Raw genomic sequence first — 18,690 nt, forward strand, 5'->3', positions numbered from 1 at the left:
ACCCAATTACCAAATAATGTGATGATAATATTAACTATCGATTGTCTTTTTGAACCCTAAGACAGAAGGAACCTCACATCTCCACTATAGAGCCTCTACTTCCCCCAGTCCTGGAACCATTGGATAGGGCCCACTTCCCCGTATGCCTCTCCCAATCCATATCAAATAATATTTCATCTGCCGATCACAACCTAACCAACGCAACGATGGCCACCTCAACATACTTCACTTCAGACTGTGTCCAGAGACTTCATGTGTGGAATGACAACCCTGCAGCTTCATTACTCAGGTGAGACCTTTCCTTTCATAGTATACTCTGATTCCATCTCAGGTGGTTCACTTTCTAACAAAGTCCCCAAACCTAGATATACACCAGTTTCTGTGAGAGAGAGCATATGTTCACACGTATCCATAAACTACTGCAAAATATATACCTGAAGGCAGAAGTACACTAGAGTTTGCAGTGAGTACCCCCCCCCAACACTTCCTCTCCTCTATTCCAAGCTTTGGGTCCATGATAGCTCAACAATTTGTTTGGCTTCGTATGTTAACTTTCTTTTCAGTCACCAGGTTCCATATGTCATCAGGATGCCCGCCAGGCTTCCCTAGACTGAAGACCCCACCAATATGTCCTGGAGCTCCGCTTCCCCAGAGACCCACCCTACTAGGGAAATAGAGAGGCAGACTGGGAGTATGGACTGACCAGTCAATGCCCATGTTCAGCGGGGAACCAATTACAGAAGCCAGACCTTCCACCTTCTGCAACCCACAATGACCCTGGGTCCATGCTCCCAGAGGGATAGAGAATGGGAAAGCTATCAGGGGAGGGGGTGGGGTATGGAGATTGGGTGGTGGGAATTGTGTGGAGTTGTACCTCTCCTAACCTATGATTTTGTTAATTAATCCTTTCTTAAATAAAAAAGAAAAAAAAAAGAATTAAAATTTAATTTTGACAGGAAATCACTTGTGTGAATGGCAGTATTCCCAGTTGACATGTTACCTGTAATTGTTAGTAGGCTTGACTTGCTCTTTGTAATAATGCTATTTAACAACTCTATACATTGAGTTTTTGAAAAAAATATATTACTGAAAGATAATCAAAGACAATAGACTTTAGAGAGTGCATTTCATAAACATTAGAGAGTACATTTCCAGTAATCCTTTCTACATTTAGGGCCCTATCAGTTTTCCTTACTTTGCCAGATGAGTTCTTAGACATTGTGATAAATGTGACAATCAATGTCTTGGTGGTCAAATACAGTGGATGCAAATCTAATTAGAATGAATTAATGCTGTGATAAGACCTTTATGTGTAACCTTCTCTGATTATGTGTCTGTAAAGATGGAAATATCTGTAGTATATGCCACTTTATTTAATTACTGAGGTTATATTTCTACATTTATCCAGGAATAAAACATGCCAAATTGAAGATATTCACATGATTGAAAGCATTTAACAACCTTTGGTTTTCCAAATCTGTTCAGTTTGCAAAGTTTGATTTGTTAAAAGAAATTTTTAATTTGATAGCAACATTTTCATATCATCTGTCAAAAATGAAGATTGTTTTAATATTTATTTAGACAGATGATATTTTGAAATGTCTAAACTACTATACATGTACATAAAAGTTATTAAAATGGCTATTTTAGAAGATATTTGCTGTGAGGTGCATTTGGACTATAAAAAGTAGAATACATGAAACTACTACTTAATGATAGACATTAAAATCAATGTAAATAAGCAAAATCATATTTATTTTCTCTTCTTATCATGTATACAATGTTAGAATAAACTATTTACATTAGTAAGACTCACATATCTGAATAATAATTATATTTAAATTGCCTATGACTTGATTATTGGAAAAAGAGATCTGTTTTTTCAAATATTAACAGAATTCGAGCAAAGCTGATCTTTACATGTATTTAAATACTCTGAGATTTTTCTATAGAATTATTAAAGTTCATATTCCCTACGTATGTTAACACATGTTTTATATCCAATACTTTTAAATTATTCTATTTAGTTCTTTTTATTATATTCAGACATTAACAGTGACTCAGGACTGTGCTTCTGAAATTGCCTAACCATATCTTCATCTATTAGCTGATTTTTGTTTTGTTGTTGCTATTTTCTTTTTCTTTTTTGCTCTGACAGATTGTCTCAGTTCAAGTCTCTTTGTTTGTAATTACCTGTTTGTAAACCTGAGATTCTAGTTAAACTTCTTGAAAATATCTCAGTATAGAATAGTGTTCACCTTGATGTATTACACCAAAGTAAAAGATTCTGGGGTGGGTAGTAGGGGGAGATTTCAGGTCCTAGAACATGATGACTTAGTGGGGGTTGTTATGTGGAAAACCGAGGAATTTTATGCAATTACATGCTGGTGCTCATGTGGGTGGTCTCACACCTGAGATAGCTGCTGGCTTCCCAGTCACCAATTCAAGGGATGCTAGTGATGCAGAAGGGAATTCCAGGAGAAATTCAGGTATGAACCTACACTTTTATTCAGAAAAAGACAAGGCTTATATAGCAAGTGGAACAAAGAAAATTTTTCAAATGTCAGTAATCATAGGTTTTCAAAAGGTCAGTACCCCTATGGTGAGGAGGGCTAAGGAATGAAGGGAATTAATGAGATACCAAAAGGTCAAAACAGTTAGTTATCATAAAGCAAGAGTTGTTAATTATCTGAAGGTATTAAGAAAAACATGGTGGTTAAACCAGTAGAGTGAGATAAAGCAGAGAAGGGCAGAACATTGTTGTAAAACATGATGATCAATGAACAGAGGAATAGGGTGTGTGGAAGTCTCATTGTTAACTTACTTACAAGGCAGTGTGATGGAGTATACTTTGTATGTGATCAAAAGATGATGAACTCACAGTAAACTTTAAGTGAACTTTCAAGCAGCAACCATTTGGTCTGCAGCAGAGGAATAAGTTAAGTGTGATAGGTTTCAGGCCTCTGTGAAGCCTGGGAGAATGACAAGGGGGAACTGAGTCAGGAAAGTATTTCCCTCCAAGGTCTATCCTCAAAAGGGAGAGACTGACATGTGGGGTGTCTTTTCAGACCTCCATCTCAAGGATGGGTGAGTTCCCCTATCCTCTACCATGCTTTCACACAATCCCACAAGTACAAACTTTTTTTTTTTTTTACTGTTGAATGTAAAACATTAATCCCCAATAAAGAAATTAAAAAAAAAAATCTTGTTAATCTAATGCTGAGTCCCCTTGGAAACTCTAAATTAGGTGCTAATATGGCATTTGGTTTCATATACATGTTCCTAATTACTATATGTAAGTAAAATTCAGTGGCTTATATAATAAACTATAGAAGGAAAACAGATAAGACACATTATCGTACTAGCCAAAATGATGATTCAGTCCTCTAGTTAAGTTTGAAGTAATATACCAGAGATATGACATCAATATAGAGAGAGTTACGTGGTCTGAATGCTCAAGCATCTTTGTTAAACACTTACATAGCTATAGGCTCTAGGTAGTTTTTGAAATGTAATTATCTACAAACAAAAAGTAAAAGAGGGCTGACGAAGTAGCTCACATGACAGTGTTATGCAAAGCTATGGCTGCTTTGCACTGTCTGTGACCCAGATTTGAGCTCAGCTCCCAGTATATAGAAGGATACAGAGGTCACATAGGCTTCTAAGCTGAATATGGGCCCCATATCAAATCGATGGGGTTTATAGTCAACAATATTTATACACCTTTCTCATATTTGGGAGCTACTGTCTTTCCTGATCCAGCTTTCTGTTCCTTTCTCCAGTTATGACATCATCTCCCAGACAATAATTTGGATCCACCTGCCTATCAGATGTTAGGCTCAGGAAATAACTAGTATAGTCATGGTCCCTTTGGAATATACCTAAAATAATCCTACTAACTATCTCCAAAATGAAGACCTCAAATCTTCATCTGTAGTATTCCAGCCTTTATGCTCATGATTAATTAACAATTTGTTTGGCTTTATATGTTAGCTCTTTTTTCATAACCAGATACCAGATGCTACCATGAATCCAAATATACTTCCCTGGGGGCAGAGGACCCCACCAATGTGTCCTGGAGCCCTGCTTCCCCAGAGCCTCACCCCATAGGGAAACAGAGACAGGCTGGAATAGATCAACCTGCCAATGCCTATGTTTAGCAGGGAAGCAATTACAGAAGCTTGACCTTTCACCTTCTGCATCCCATAATGACTCTGGGTCCTTACTCCCAGAGGGATAAAAAATAAGAAAGTTATCAAGGGAGGGGATGGAATACAGGGTTCTGGTGGTGGCAATTGTGTGGAGTTGCACCCCTCTTATCCTATGGTTTTGTCAGTGTTTCCTCTTTATAAATAAAAAATTAAAAAGAAATAAGAAAGCTTTAGTAGTATTGTCTCATTAACTCTCACTCTCTGTCTCTATCCAAAATAACTAAACAAACAAACAAAAAAGCCTAAAAAATAAATACAAAGAAAGAAGCTGTCACTTTCTGCATCGATAATCACTAATTAAAAGTTAAATTAAAAAAAAATAAAATAAAAGTTAAATTTTGCAGCTGAGTACGTAACAGTACAGTTTGTAATAGCTAAAACCTGAAAGCAACCTAGATGCCCAACAATGGGTGAGTGGCTAAGGACACACAAGCACACACACACAAACACACACACACACAAACACACACATAATACTTAGATGCTAAAAATGTTTAAGTCATCATCTTTTTTGATTTATCTTGTATGGAAGTGGAAGGCCTTGTTGTTGAGTGAGATAAGGCAAAAATAGAAGGATAAATCACACTGGATGATCTCACTTATAGATGGTACTTAACAGGGAAAGAGAGAGAAAACACAGTGCTAACTTGAACTGGATGGGATATATGTGACCAAAGCAAAAAATTCTAGGGCTGGAAGGGTTAGCAGGGGTAAAGAGAGCTTTCGGGGGCAGGTTGGTGGGTGGGGCTGGCATAGTGCAGTGGGTTAAGTGCACATGCACATGGCACAAGGCTCAAGGACCAGCATAGGGATCCCCACCCGCAAAGGGGTCACTTCACAAGCAATGAATCAGGTCTGTAGGTGTCTGTGTTTCTCTCCCCCCGTCTCCCCTCCTCTCTCCATTTCTCACTGTCCTATCAACGACAAGACATCAATGACAACAATAATAGTAACAACAACAATTAACAACAAGGACAACAAAAAAAAATGGCTTCCAGGAGCAGTGGATCCGTAGTGCAGGTACTGAGCCCCAGAGATAACCCTGGTGGCAAAAATAAATAAATAAATAAATATTAAAAAATAAGGAAGCTTTGGGTTATTGTTGGATGATGATGGAAAAGATCTTAAGCTGGGGGTGAAAACATTCTGAAGATGATGTGTCAGTAAATACAAAATAAATGGAAATAAAATAAAATCTTTGAATTGAAAAGAAGCAAAATGAAACAAAACAAAATGTGAAGTGTGTTGACTTTGGGAATTATGGAATTTCACCCCTATGACAATAGTTGTGTAAGCTTCCAAAATAAAGTGGTTCCTTAGTACAAAGAAGGATCACAATTTTATAATATGATTTTATTATTTATAATTGAACATATGACTTTTTGCCCTTTAAACAGATAATATGTAAATATTATCTTTAACAGTAAACAACTAATATCGCCAATTGTAGTGCTGAGTACAATGAGAAGAGACTGAGTTTCTAATCCATATGCCAGGTTTCTGAACTGTTATTAAATTATTTCACATTAATAGCCTGAGAAAAATAGTATGTAAAGTATTAGACAGGAGAAGATAAGTATATTTTGAAGAAATCTGGGTAGGGCAAAAGTCATGACTGGCAGTTATATTGGCTATATTAGTGAGTGAAGGCTTCTTTGAAGAAGTGACATATAAATAGAGATAAGAATGAAGTGAAAATAGAATTATATAAAGATTGACTGTGATACTGTGTTCAGCCAAAGAAAATGCAAATTACCAAAAGCATTATCTGCCTTTTACTTCAGAAAACAAAAATGAAATTAATGTATTCTAAATACATCAGTTGTCAGTGCTTATCAAGCTACTTAACTGGGTAAGTTCTCTCTTTAAAAGCATTTTTACGTCTGGTAAATTCTATGTGCATCAGATTTCTTTATTTTCTCTCTCTTTGTGCCTTATCCCACCAAAGTGTTTGTTTACAAGATTTATATTCTTATTAATGCCATTATTAAACAGCAACTTATAAACAGCAATAAATCATTGTATATATGGTCACTGACCTATAATTCTTTACTTTCTATGGACATACTTCTTTTTTTAATTGTTTTTATATTTATTTGTTTATTTGTTTTCCTTTTTGTTGCCCTTGTTTTTTTATTATTGTTGTAGTTTGTCGTATGCTTTACATTGGGTTCTAGTCCCCCCCCCCCCCGCCAAGAGAATTGGATCAGTCCTACTAATTTCGCGAGCCCCACCCCAAGGAACCCCGAGAGAGGGTTCCTGAGTTCCAGAGTAAGAGAGAGTGCTTGCGCCGCAGCAAAGAGACAGCAGATTTCTGTTTGGTGATTAGTTTGGTTTAGTTTATGAATCATTGTTCTTGAATAAAGAAATACAGCTTCACTGCCCAGCCTCCGAAATTTTAACAACAGTAGTTATTGTTGTTATTGATGATGTTGGTTTTGGATAGAACAGAGAGAAATGGAGAGAGGAGGGGAAGACAGAAAGGGGGAGAGAAAGACACCTGCAGACCTGCTTCACAGCCAGTGAAGCGACTCCCATGCAGGTGGGGAGCCGGGGGCTCGAACCGGGATTTTTAGTCAGTCCATGCACTTAACACGCCACCTGCGCTTAACCCACTACCCTACCACCTGACTCCCGGACATGCTTCTTATAATCTAACAGAAAGAGAGCTACAACACTAAACATAGGAAAACATGGCAACTCAATCAACGTCATCTAAGCAAACTGAAATACACTAGCAATTTATTAGAAATCTTATTTTTTTATTGATTTAATAATGATCAACAAGATTGTAGGAAAAGAGGGGTACAATTCCAGACAATTCCCACCACCAAAGTTCCATATCTTCTTCCCTCCATTGGAAGTTTCCCTATTTTTTTTTATAATCCCTCTGGGAGTATGGAACCAGGATCATTATAGGGTACAGAAGGATGAAAGCCTGACTTCTATAACTGCCTCTGTGGTGTACATACCCCCAAACTGCTTCTATCTTTCCCTAGTGGGGCAGGGCTTTGGAGAGGTGGGGTCCCAGGGTATACTGTTGAAGTCATCTGCCTAGAGAAGTCAGGTTGACTTTATGGTGGCAAAAGCAGCTTGGTGGCCGAAAGGCATTAATATATAAGGAAGAACAAAGTGTTTAATAATCAGGAACTTAAAGAAAAGATTATAGCAGATGAGTCTCCATTTTAGAAAAAAGTAAGAAGCATATCTAGGTATATTCCAAGAGGCCCATGACTTTACAGCATTGTTCTTGGGCCATAAAGTCAGTACTTATTGTTACTTATAAAAACAAGTCCTGGTTGCCTTGTCCAGAGCAGTCCAAATGATTTCATGAGTTGGTGTTCCCCATCCCTGAGCTACAGTGACTGTGTTTACCTTCTTCAGTACAAACTCACTGGGCATACTGCAACTTACTCAAAAAGGAAAATAACACTTCTTTATAATTTATGTCTAAGATCTTTCTCATTTGATGCTACCTATACTTAGAAAATTCCTCATTTCTTCTCTTTATAATATTTTAGTTTAATAACCTTATTAATTTTTGTTAGAGAGAGCAAATGTAACCCAGTAATGCCCCTTGCTTTGAGGTAACACCAGTGAAAATACTTATAATAATACAAATATATATATATATATATATGAGGCCTTATTTTCCCAAGCTTTCTTGAAGCATAGTTAGCAAAAAAAAAAAAAAAAAAAAATGCACACAGTGTATAAAATCAAATTGTCAATACATATATTTTGGCAACTTGGGTGTATATACACTGTGGTTCCATTAGCAACATATATTTTAAAATATAAGTGAAGCTTGAGCATATAGTACAGCAGAGATCTAAATATTTGAGTTACATAAGGGTCATCTGAGAGATACTTAGGAAATTTAAATTAACACTGAAAAATCTAAATTGAGTTGATATAAAGTTCAGTGTTATTCAAAAATTAGAGCCCAGAGGTCATTGTGTTTAATCTGCTACTTATTGAATATATAGGATATTAGAGGTGTTTTAGGAAAATTCAAACACAATTGTATAAATTATAGAAAATAACACTAAATATTCAAGAAAATATTCAGCAAATCTCTTGAAACCAAAATAGTAAAAAAGTGAGATAGCATTTGCCATAAACCAAAGTTCCAATGGCCGGCTTCAATCCAAATCATGCATGTTTCTATTATTGTAAAAGCCAGCATGTAGAGCTAGAGCTTACTCCTGCAAGCCATTGGTTTAGTGGCCTTCCCCTGCCATCTGGTGGTGAAAGAGCTGCATGCACAACTTCCCACACATTTAGCAGGTATTTCAAAATACCTTCTTTACAATACAGAATAAGGGTTGAGTTTCTGTGTTTTATTTTATTAAGTAGATTCTCTGGAAGATAGTTGCTTCATTATATTAAATAATTAATTAAAATGCAATTGTAATGTGAACATAAACATAGCTGTGGTTGGGGAGAAAGCATAATTGTTTATGAAGAAAACATTCATGCATGAGGCACCAAAGGTTCCAAATTCAATTCCAAGTACCACCATAGGCCAGAGCTGAGCAGTGATCGGGTGGAATAGCAACAACAACAATATTAATATAAGTGTAGCTCTTAATAATTTTAAAACTATGCTTAAACTTAATCAATTAGGAGACCAGGGTGGTAGCACAGAGGGTTAAGCGCACCTGGCACAAAGCGCAAGGACCAGCGAAAGGATCCCTGTTGGAGACCCCGGATCCCCACCTACTGGGGAGTCCCTTCACAAGCAGTGAAGCAGGTCTGCAGGTGTCTATCTTTCTCTCCCCCTCTCTGTCTTCCCCTCCTCACTCCATTCCTCTCTGTTCTATTGAACAATGACAGCAATAACAACAATAATAACCGCAACAACGATAAAACAGCAAGGGCACAAAAGGGGAAAATAGCCTCCAGGAGCAATGGATTCATGGTGCAGGCATCGAGCCCTAGCAATAACTCTGGAGGCAAAAATAAAATAATAAAATAACCAATTAGAAATATGTAATCAGATGAACAAACATAACTCACATACCACCGACAGGGAGAATTAACTGAATGTGCTTTGGCATGTACTTTTGAACAAGATGGCTTCAAATTCATGGAGTAAACATTAACTGTAACCTGGTCACCGAACATAAAATTGGGGATGGGGGAAGCTTTTGAGCCAGTTACATCAGAATTCTTGAAAATAATCAAAGATATTACAGCAATAAATAAATGTTAAATCAATCTAAGGGAACTTCAAAAATGCTAGTATGATACGCAAAAATGTTATCCAAAAGCACCACCTAAACACATGTTAACTTTTCAACAATGAAGGATAGGAAAGCTTGTGAACTAGAGGTTCTGGGGTTGGTGCAGTAGCTAAAGCACTGGACTCTCAAGCAGGAGGTCCTGAGTTCAATCCCGGCTGCACATCTACCAAAGTGATGTCTGGTTCTTTCTTTCTTTCCTCTTATCTTTCCCATTAATAAATAAAATATTAAAAAAAGAATCAGAAAAAATGATTCTGTGAGAAAAAAAGAAAAAACATTGACTTCTAGTTATAACACCATAATAGCAATTAATGTTTAATTGTCAGAAACAAAGAAAAAATGCAAAGCTTCAAGAAATAAAATCTTAAACTCACGTCTTTGGTCTTATACTTTTCTGTTTCAGCAAGAACTATATATATATATATATATATATATATATATATATATATATGGTATATTTGTTTCTTTCTGTTGTTATTTTGATTTTATTATCAAATTAATTTTGATTTAGAAAATTATAGGGATATAATTTTGCACAGTTCCCACACCCAGAGTTCTGTATCCCCATTCCTTCTATAGAAAGCTGTGGTAGGGGAGTCGGGCTGTAGCGCAGCGGGTTAAGCACAGGTGGCGCAAAGCACAAGGACCAGCATATGGATCCCAGTTCGAACCCCGGCTCCCCACCTGCAGGGGAGTCGCTTCACAGGCGGTGAAGCAGGTCTGCAGGTGTCTATCTTTCTCTCCTCCTCTCTGTCTTCCCCTCCTCTCTCCATTTCTCTCTGTCCTATCCAACAATGACAACAACAATAATAACTACAACAATAAAACAACAAGGGCAACAAAAGGGAATAAATAAATAAAATAAATATTTTTTTTTAAAAAAAGAAAGTTGCGGTAGTTCTCTTAAAGTCATAGATATGGCTTGACTATTATTTCTACAACTATCTGTCTATATTTGTATATATTTGTTTTTTTTTTTCATGGTCCAGTCTTCTCTTCCTTTCCAAATCACACCTACACCTATTATTACTATTCGGTGTTCTTTCTTTATCCTCTTCTCTTCCCAGGTCCTGATGGAGTTGTATTTCAGAGCCCTTGGGTCATGTTACCAGATCATTTCTCCCCTGACGGAAGTATGACTGAAGTTCTTTCTGGGGTGCAGAAGGTGGGAGTTCTGGCTTCTGTAATTGCTTATCCTCTGGCCATGGGTATTAGCAGGTTGATCTATATCTCCAGCTGGTTTCTGTCTTCTCTAGTGGAATAGGGCTCTGGAGAGGTGAGGCTCTAAGACACATTGGTGAAGTCCCCTGCCCAGGGAAGCCAGGATGGTATCATAGCAACATGTGCAACTTGGCTGAGGCTGCAGTACTTTTGCAGATGTTTCACATATATTTGTTGAGTTTTGTTAAGTTCCATAGTTGTAGGTTTTTTTTTTTTGGGGGGGGGGGTGAGATTGGTTTTCTTTCTTATAACTCCATGGCCACACATCCTAGAAGTCCTTTATCCATAAGAAAACAGGAGAGAAGGGAGTCAGGTTAAGAGCATGTGGCAGGAGCACAGCAGGTTAAGAGCATGTGGCAGGAAGCGCAAGGACCAGCCTTAGGATCCCTGTTAGAGCTCCCTGCTCCCCACCTGCAGGGTAGTTGCTCCACAGGTTGTGAAGCAGGTCTGCAGCTGTCTATCTTTCTCTCCCCCTCTCTGTCTTTCCCTCCTGTCTCCATTTCTCTGTGTCCTAAAAAAGGACAAAAATAATTACTACAATAATCAAACTACAAGAGCAACAAAAGGGAATAAATAAATAAATAAATGAATATTTAAGAAAAAAAAAAAAAAGAAGAAGAGAGAAAGAGAGAGAGAGTGAAAGAACACCCAAGCATCACTCTAACAAATGCAATAATGCCAGGAATAAAACTAAGTACCTCATGCTTGAAATTCCACACACTGTCTTATGCACTGTGCCACCTCCAGGGCTGTATTATGTTTTATACTGAGTAAAAGGCATTACATATACGGTAATACAGATTCAATATTCTTCTTTGATTATTCTTCTAGTTTGCAGACCCATGTTTCTAGTGCTTTGGCAAACAATTCCATCTTTTTTTAAAATTAATTTATTGAATAGAGACAAAGAGAACCTAAGACGAAAGGAATAGAAAGAAAGAAAGAAAGAAAGAAGGAAAGAGGGAAAGAAAGAAAGAAAGAAAGAAAGAAAGAAAGAAAGAAAGAAAGAAAGAAAGAAAGCACACTTGGCACAAAGCACAAGGACCAGTGTAAGAATACTGGTTCGAGTCCCAGGATTCCCACCTGCAGGGGAGTTGCTTCAGAAGCGGTGAAGCAGGTCTGCAGGTGTCTATCTTTCTCTCCCCCTCTCTGTCTTCCCCTCTTCTATTCATTTCTCTCTGTTCTATCCAACAATGATGACATCAATAACAACAACAGCAATAAAACAAGGGCAATAAAAAATGGAATAAATATCAATAAAAAACTATCTGCACCACCACCTGCCCCCCCCCAGCAGTCACTCTTGCCTTTTGATGTGAAGAATATAAAAACACTGATATACAGAGATGTAGGAAAAACTGTGTTTATTGTAATATTATTTACAATGTCCAAGATATGGTGTGGGGAACATGTGTCCAAGGACAGATAAAAGAATCAAAATGAACATGTTTTTCAAAATGGAATAATACCCAGCTATAAGAAAGGATAAGATATACATATATAAAAGGGCTATCATCTAGTAAGACAGTAAAAAGGAAAAACAGAATTAAAACAATTAATCTCACTTGTATGTGGCAGGTGTGTATGCAAAGGCTTATGGAAAACAAAATCCAAGACTCTGACATAGAACTGAGGTTTCCAACATGAGAGGTAGAGGGGCTCAAAGGACAGGACTGAGGGTGTTTGACTCTTTGGTAAGGAATATGGTGTGACAACATACAATTTGAAAAAAAAAAGTTAAGGTTGGTTATGTAAAATACATATAATCTTGTAAACCAATATCAACAAAATCAAATAAACGTATCATGTAGTTACTGTGAAAAATAGTTTGGTGGTTCCTCAACCTTGCTGTATGAGTTAGCAGTTCTTCAAAAAAACAAACTATATCATGGAGAAAAATTGAAATCAGGGGATTCAGCTATAAACACTTGCAATATTATTTACTAAAATTGAAGGAAACAAAACAAACCATCAGCCAATGTCTTGATGATCAACATGGTATACACATGTAACATGCTATCATAAATCCATGAAAAAGAATGATTCGCCCTGGGGAAAATTGGTCATTTGGATAATTGCCATATATGCAAGTAAGGTTCAAGCAAAGCTTCCACATCTTGGATGAAGCTTGAAGGAATCATGTTAAGTGAAATAAGCCAGAAAAAAAGAAGGATGGCAATGAGATGATCTCACACTCATGGACAAACATTGAGAACTAAAAACAGAAAAGGGAAATATGAAGTAGAATTTGGACTGGGTTTGGTGTATTTCATTAACATAAAGGACTTGGGTTGGGCGGTGCTTTCAGATCCTGATGCATGACGGTGAAGGAGGACCTAGGCTAGTGGTAACAGTGTTTTGCAGAAAACTGAGAAATTTTACACAAGTATCAACAACTGTACTTACTGTAAACTATTGATCCCCCTAATTAAAAAGAGAAAGTTATATACTACATGAAAAAAACCATAAACAAAAAGTTAGGCATCAAATGACTTAACATATATGAAATGTCCAGTATAAGAGAATCCATAAATACAGAAGGTAGATTGGAGAATAATAGTGATGAAATAAAGAGAACTGAGAAATACTTGTGTAGTCTGAAAAACTTTTTTTTTTTTTTTTAGTTATAACAAATGTCCAGTCCTGGTACATAGCAACGTAAAAGGATTTGAGCTGGTGGTAAGAATGTTTTTCAAACACCTGTCATGGTGAGATGGGAAATGGTAGTAATGGTCTAATGGCTATACTTTTAACAATTAGTCTCCCAATAAAAATTAAATTAAATAAAAAGAAAATATAAAAATAATTGGTTAGTGTATAATTAATTGTAAAAGCCCAGAAAAATAAATTTTCTAAAAGTTTTTCTTATTTTCTATCATCATTCCAAAGTGGTCATAGGACTTTACACTTAGTGGAAGTGGTCAAAGACCATACAGTGTCACTAATTTGAGTTGTGCAGGGTAAAAAATTGAACTAAGTTAAACAAAAACAGTTTTAGACTACAAAATGTTGGTAAAATACCTCAAATTTTCTTTTGAGTCTTGACATGTTATTCTTAAAGACAGATCCAGGCTATAAATATATGTTACTCAAGTAAATTGATGATAGATAAATAAATAAATACTTCTTTACGATTTTTTCAGAGAATGCAATGTTCTGATATGTTATGATATGTTATGAAGTGTTAATATCAATGGTGATGATATAATTGTAAGTGCTCTGTAAGGATCACAAAATTCACATGAAACTTGATCTTATTTATATGTTCTACAAATTATAGTCTCCTTAAAATTTTTTTAGGGTTATTTCTTTGTCAAATTTGTTGCGGACATTGAAACTTGATCTTTTTGATATGTTCTCCAAATTACAGTCTCCTTAAAATTTTTTTGGGTTATCTCTTTGTCACATTTGTTGTGGACATCAAAACTCACACAGGGCAATTTTAAATGTCACCAGTAGGTGCCATCTTCGCACAGAAAATAAAGAAACACAATTCCCTTTATAGTTTAAAGTCATCAAAACAGTAAGTATATGACTAGATCTATAAATCAAATATTATAGAAGATGGTGACAACAGGCAGATATGGATGACTATAGAATCAGATGACTGCATAAACTGTCACACAGAAAATGCATATGTAACACACACAAGTATATTCTACATTCCTAGAATAAGTTTGATCCGTGCTTTTACATCTTGCTGCTAATATAAGTAAGTAACTGCTTAGAAATACAAAGTAACAGAAAGTAACCTAGACATTTATAAAGATGTTGAAAAATGAATAATATTATATCCACCACTACTTTCTCTTCCATAACTAAATAAACACAGAAAACCCTCAAGACATTTTTCTTGTTGTTTCTTTTGACTGAAAATATTTTCCTTCCAATGTATTCATGTAGCCACATCCTTGTTTGGGTTTTTTGTTTGTTTGTTTGTTTTTGTTTTTACCACAACACTAGCTCTGGCTTATGGTGGTAGGGGGGATTGAACCTGGGACGTTGGACCCTCAGGCAAAGAATCTGTTTGCATAGCCATTGTACTATCTACTTCCACTTACACCCTTCTTTGGGATTTTGTTTAAATATGAGCCCACCAAACAGCATAACTATGGAAAATATTTTCTTGCCTTGGCTCAGAGGTCTGAGGTTCAATATCCAGTTCCATCATGAACTAGAGTACTAATGAGTGTTCTGGTCCCCCCCCCTGTATACCTTTCTATATCACTCTCATGAAAATAAAATATGATATGAGCATATCAAAGATGTATTTCTTTACCATCAAAATGAAAAACACAATCTACTCCATGATATTTTTTTCTTCCAAATTTAATTTTCCTTGGTTGCTTATTACAATATGATATACTATGCAAATTGTGTATATATATACAGTTTATATACAATGTACATATATCATATATATGATACACTATATGTGTCATATTTATGTATACACTATGTATTTGTATATATATGATACACTATATACACTGTACAAACAAATATATATATATACATATATATATATACACACACACACACATAAAAATTTGTATATATACAAAATTTTGAGCAGGGGGAGATAACATAATGGTTATGTAAAGGCACTTTCATGCCTGATGCTCCAAAGTCCCAGGTTCAATCCCCTGCACCGCCAAAAGCCAGGGCTAAGCAGTGCCAGTGCTCTAGTAAAAACAAAAAACAAAACAAAAAAGAACACTGTTTCTTTCCCACCAGAGTTATCTTTGAAGCTCAATGTCTGCACCACAAATCCATCAATCCTGGTTCCTACACCACATTTTCTTATTGTATACAGGATGGAAGAGAGAGAGAAAGAGAGAGAGAGAGAGAGAGAGAGAGAGGGAGAACCAAGGCACTATTCCTCTTCTGGTGAGTAGTCTCCCCTGCAGGTGGGAAGTGGAGTCTCAAAACAGAGTACTTTGGCATGGTAGTGAAGGAATACCCAAAATCCTGAGCATTCCGTCATGGGTAGGGACCAGGAGCTTGAGCCCTAGTCTTTGGTCTTCCTGCATGGTAATGTGTGACTTTTCCAGATACACTACCTACCACCTGGCCCGAAATAAATTTAGTTTTGTTAAAAGATTATTTATTTATTAGAGGCTGGGAGGTGGTGCAGCTGATTGAGTGGACACATTATCATGCCCAAGGACCTAGATTCAAGCCCCCACTCCACACTTGTAGGGAGGACAATTCATAACTGCAGAGCTGCAGTTGTCTGTCTTTCTCCCTTTCTTTATTCCCCCCCCCCCCTCTAATTTTTCTGTATTATCAAGTAAAACAGAAAGAAAAAGAAAAAACTAGTTACCAGGAGCAGTGGACTCACAGTGTCAGCACCAAGCACTTGCGATGACCCTAAGGGGAGGGGGAAATTATTTTATGACAGAGAGACTGAGATTAGAGCTCAAGTCACACATCTCTGCAAGGATCAAACCCATGACCTCAGGCTTGAAATCATGTGCTCTACCCACTGAACTACCTATCTGGACTCTGTATTTATTTATTATACATCTTATTCTAATGGTTACCTTTTGAAATTCAGATTTTTTTTAATCTTAGGAGACAAGGTGGTAGCACACCTAGTAAAGTGTAAAAGTTACCATGTGCAAAGACCAAGGTTCAAACCCTTAGTACACACCAGCAAAGGGAAAGCTTTCACAATTAGTGGAATAGTGATGCAGGTGTTTCTCTATCTCCTCTGCCACTCTCAATTTCTGTCTCTCTGTTTTATCAAAAAAAAAAAAAAAGAATGGAAAGTAAGTACATAAACAACATTCCCACCACCAAAAGACTGTTCTCCATCCCCACCACCCCATGAAGCTGAACATTCACCCTCACCCTCCACCCAGGGTACACTCCTATCAATTTGCAGTCATATAAATCACTATTTAATTAATATGAGAGGAGAAAAATTGATTGAATATCTAACCTTCTAAAGCACAGACTGAGCCTTTTTAATACATAGGCTGAGTCTTTGATGTGTTGACTCTCTTAAAAGCTTAGTCCAGGGAGAACAAAAGCAACTGGTGGCATAGCTATATGCAAACAATGTCAAAGGACTTGAAATACGGTGAGGGTGTCTATGACACATCAAATCCTAACAAAGGAATTCTTCAAAGTTAACCCAATTGCCAAACAATGTGATTATTGCAATAACTAGCTATTGTCTTCTAAAACCCTAAGACAACAGGAATCTCTCTGTTGTCCTCCTGAAAGGAGGATGGACAACATACTCTATGATACTCCTGAGGAAGATAGGTAGATACTGGGGCAGCATGGAATGTTCCTACTCATGACCATAGAATGTGAGCTCAGATCGAAAGGGATGTAGAGGTCACGCAGGCTCCTAAGCTAATTATGGGCCTCAGATCACATCAAATTGACGGAGTTTACAGTAATATTTATACTCTTTTTTTTGTATTAGGGAGCTACTCTCTTCCCTGATCCAGCATTCTGGTCCTTTTCCCAGCCATGACATCATCTCCCCAGACAATAATTTAGATTCATCAGATTTCAGGCTCAAGCAAAAAAAAAAATAGCATAGCTACAGGCCCTTTGAAATAAAACTAAAATATGCCTACTAGCTATATACAAAATGGAGAATGCCCCAATGCTTCACCTGCACTATTCCAGCCTTTAGGTCCATGATTATTCAACAATTTGTTTGGCTTTGTATGTTAACTCTCTTTTCAGCCACCAGGTTCCAGATGCTAGCAGGATGCCACCAGATTTCCCTGGACAGACAACACCACCAATATGCCTTGGAGCTCAGCTTCCCCAGAGCCCTTCCCCACTAGAGAAAGAGAAAGACAGGCTGGGAGTATGGATTGATCTGTCCATGCCCATGCTCAGCGAGGAAGCAGTTACAGAAGCCAGAACTTCAACCTTCTTCAGCCCACAATAATCTTGGATCCATACTCCCAGAGGGTTAAAGAGTAGGAAAGCTATCAGGGGAGAGGTTGGTATATGGTAGTCTGGTGGTGGGAATTGTGTGAAGCTGTACCCCTCTTATCCTATGGTTTTGTCAATGTTTCCTTTTTATAAATATATTTTAAAAATGGAGAAAAAATAAAAATAATACTTCCAGCCAGTAATGCATGATTTATCATGCAGGCACTGAACAACAGTGGTAACCCCAGTGGTAAAATAAATAATAAATAAATAATATCCTATCAATGGTTGTACTTTCATATCTTAAGCAATGTTTTCCACATAATGCATGTTTAAAGAAATAAGTGTGTTTTGAAAAACTTCGAGACATACAATTAATTTTCCCCCTCTCGTATTAATTAACTAGTGATTTATATGACTACATTTTACTAGGAGTGTACATAAACACCATTCCCACCACCAGACTCTCTGAAAAGCCTAGACCAAGTAGATCAGAAGCAACCAATAGAATAGCTATATACAAGATTCTGGGTACTGTACAACAAACCATAACAAAAGGACTTTTCAAAGTTAACCCAATTACCAAATAATGTGATTATAACATTAACTATCAATTGTCTTTTTGAACCCTAAGACAGCAGGAACCTCACATCTCCACTATAGAGCCTCTACTTCCACCAGTCCTGGAACCATTGGATAGGGCTCACTTTCCCGTATGCCTCTCCTAATCCATATCAAATAATATTGCATCTGCTGATCACAACCTAACCAACACAACGATTGCCACCTCAACATGCTTCACTTCAGACTGTGTCCAGAGACTTCACGTGTGGAATGAGAACCCTTCAACTCCATTACTTGGGTGAGACCTTTCCTTTCAGAGTATACTCTAATTACATCTCAGGTGGTTCACTTTCTAACAAAGTCCCAAAACTTACATATACACCAGTTTCTGTGAGAGAGAGCATATCTTCACACGTATCCGTAAACTACTGCAAAATATATGCCTGAAAGCAGAAGTGCACTAGAGTTTGCAGTGAGTACCACCCTAACACTTCGTCTCCTGTATTCCAAGCTTTGGGTCCATGATTCTTCAACAA

This window comes from Erinaceus europaeus, chromosome 5 (assembly GCF_950295315.1).
Source record: "Erinaceus europaeus chromosome 5, mEriEur2.1, whole genome shotgun sequence".
Lineage (NCBI taxonomy): Eukaryota > Metazoa > Chordata > Mammalia > Eulipotyphla > Erinaceidae > Erinaceus > Erinaceus europaeus.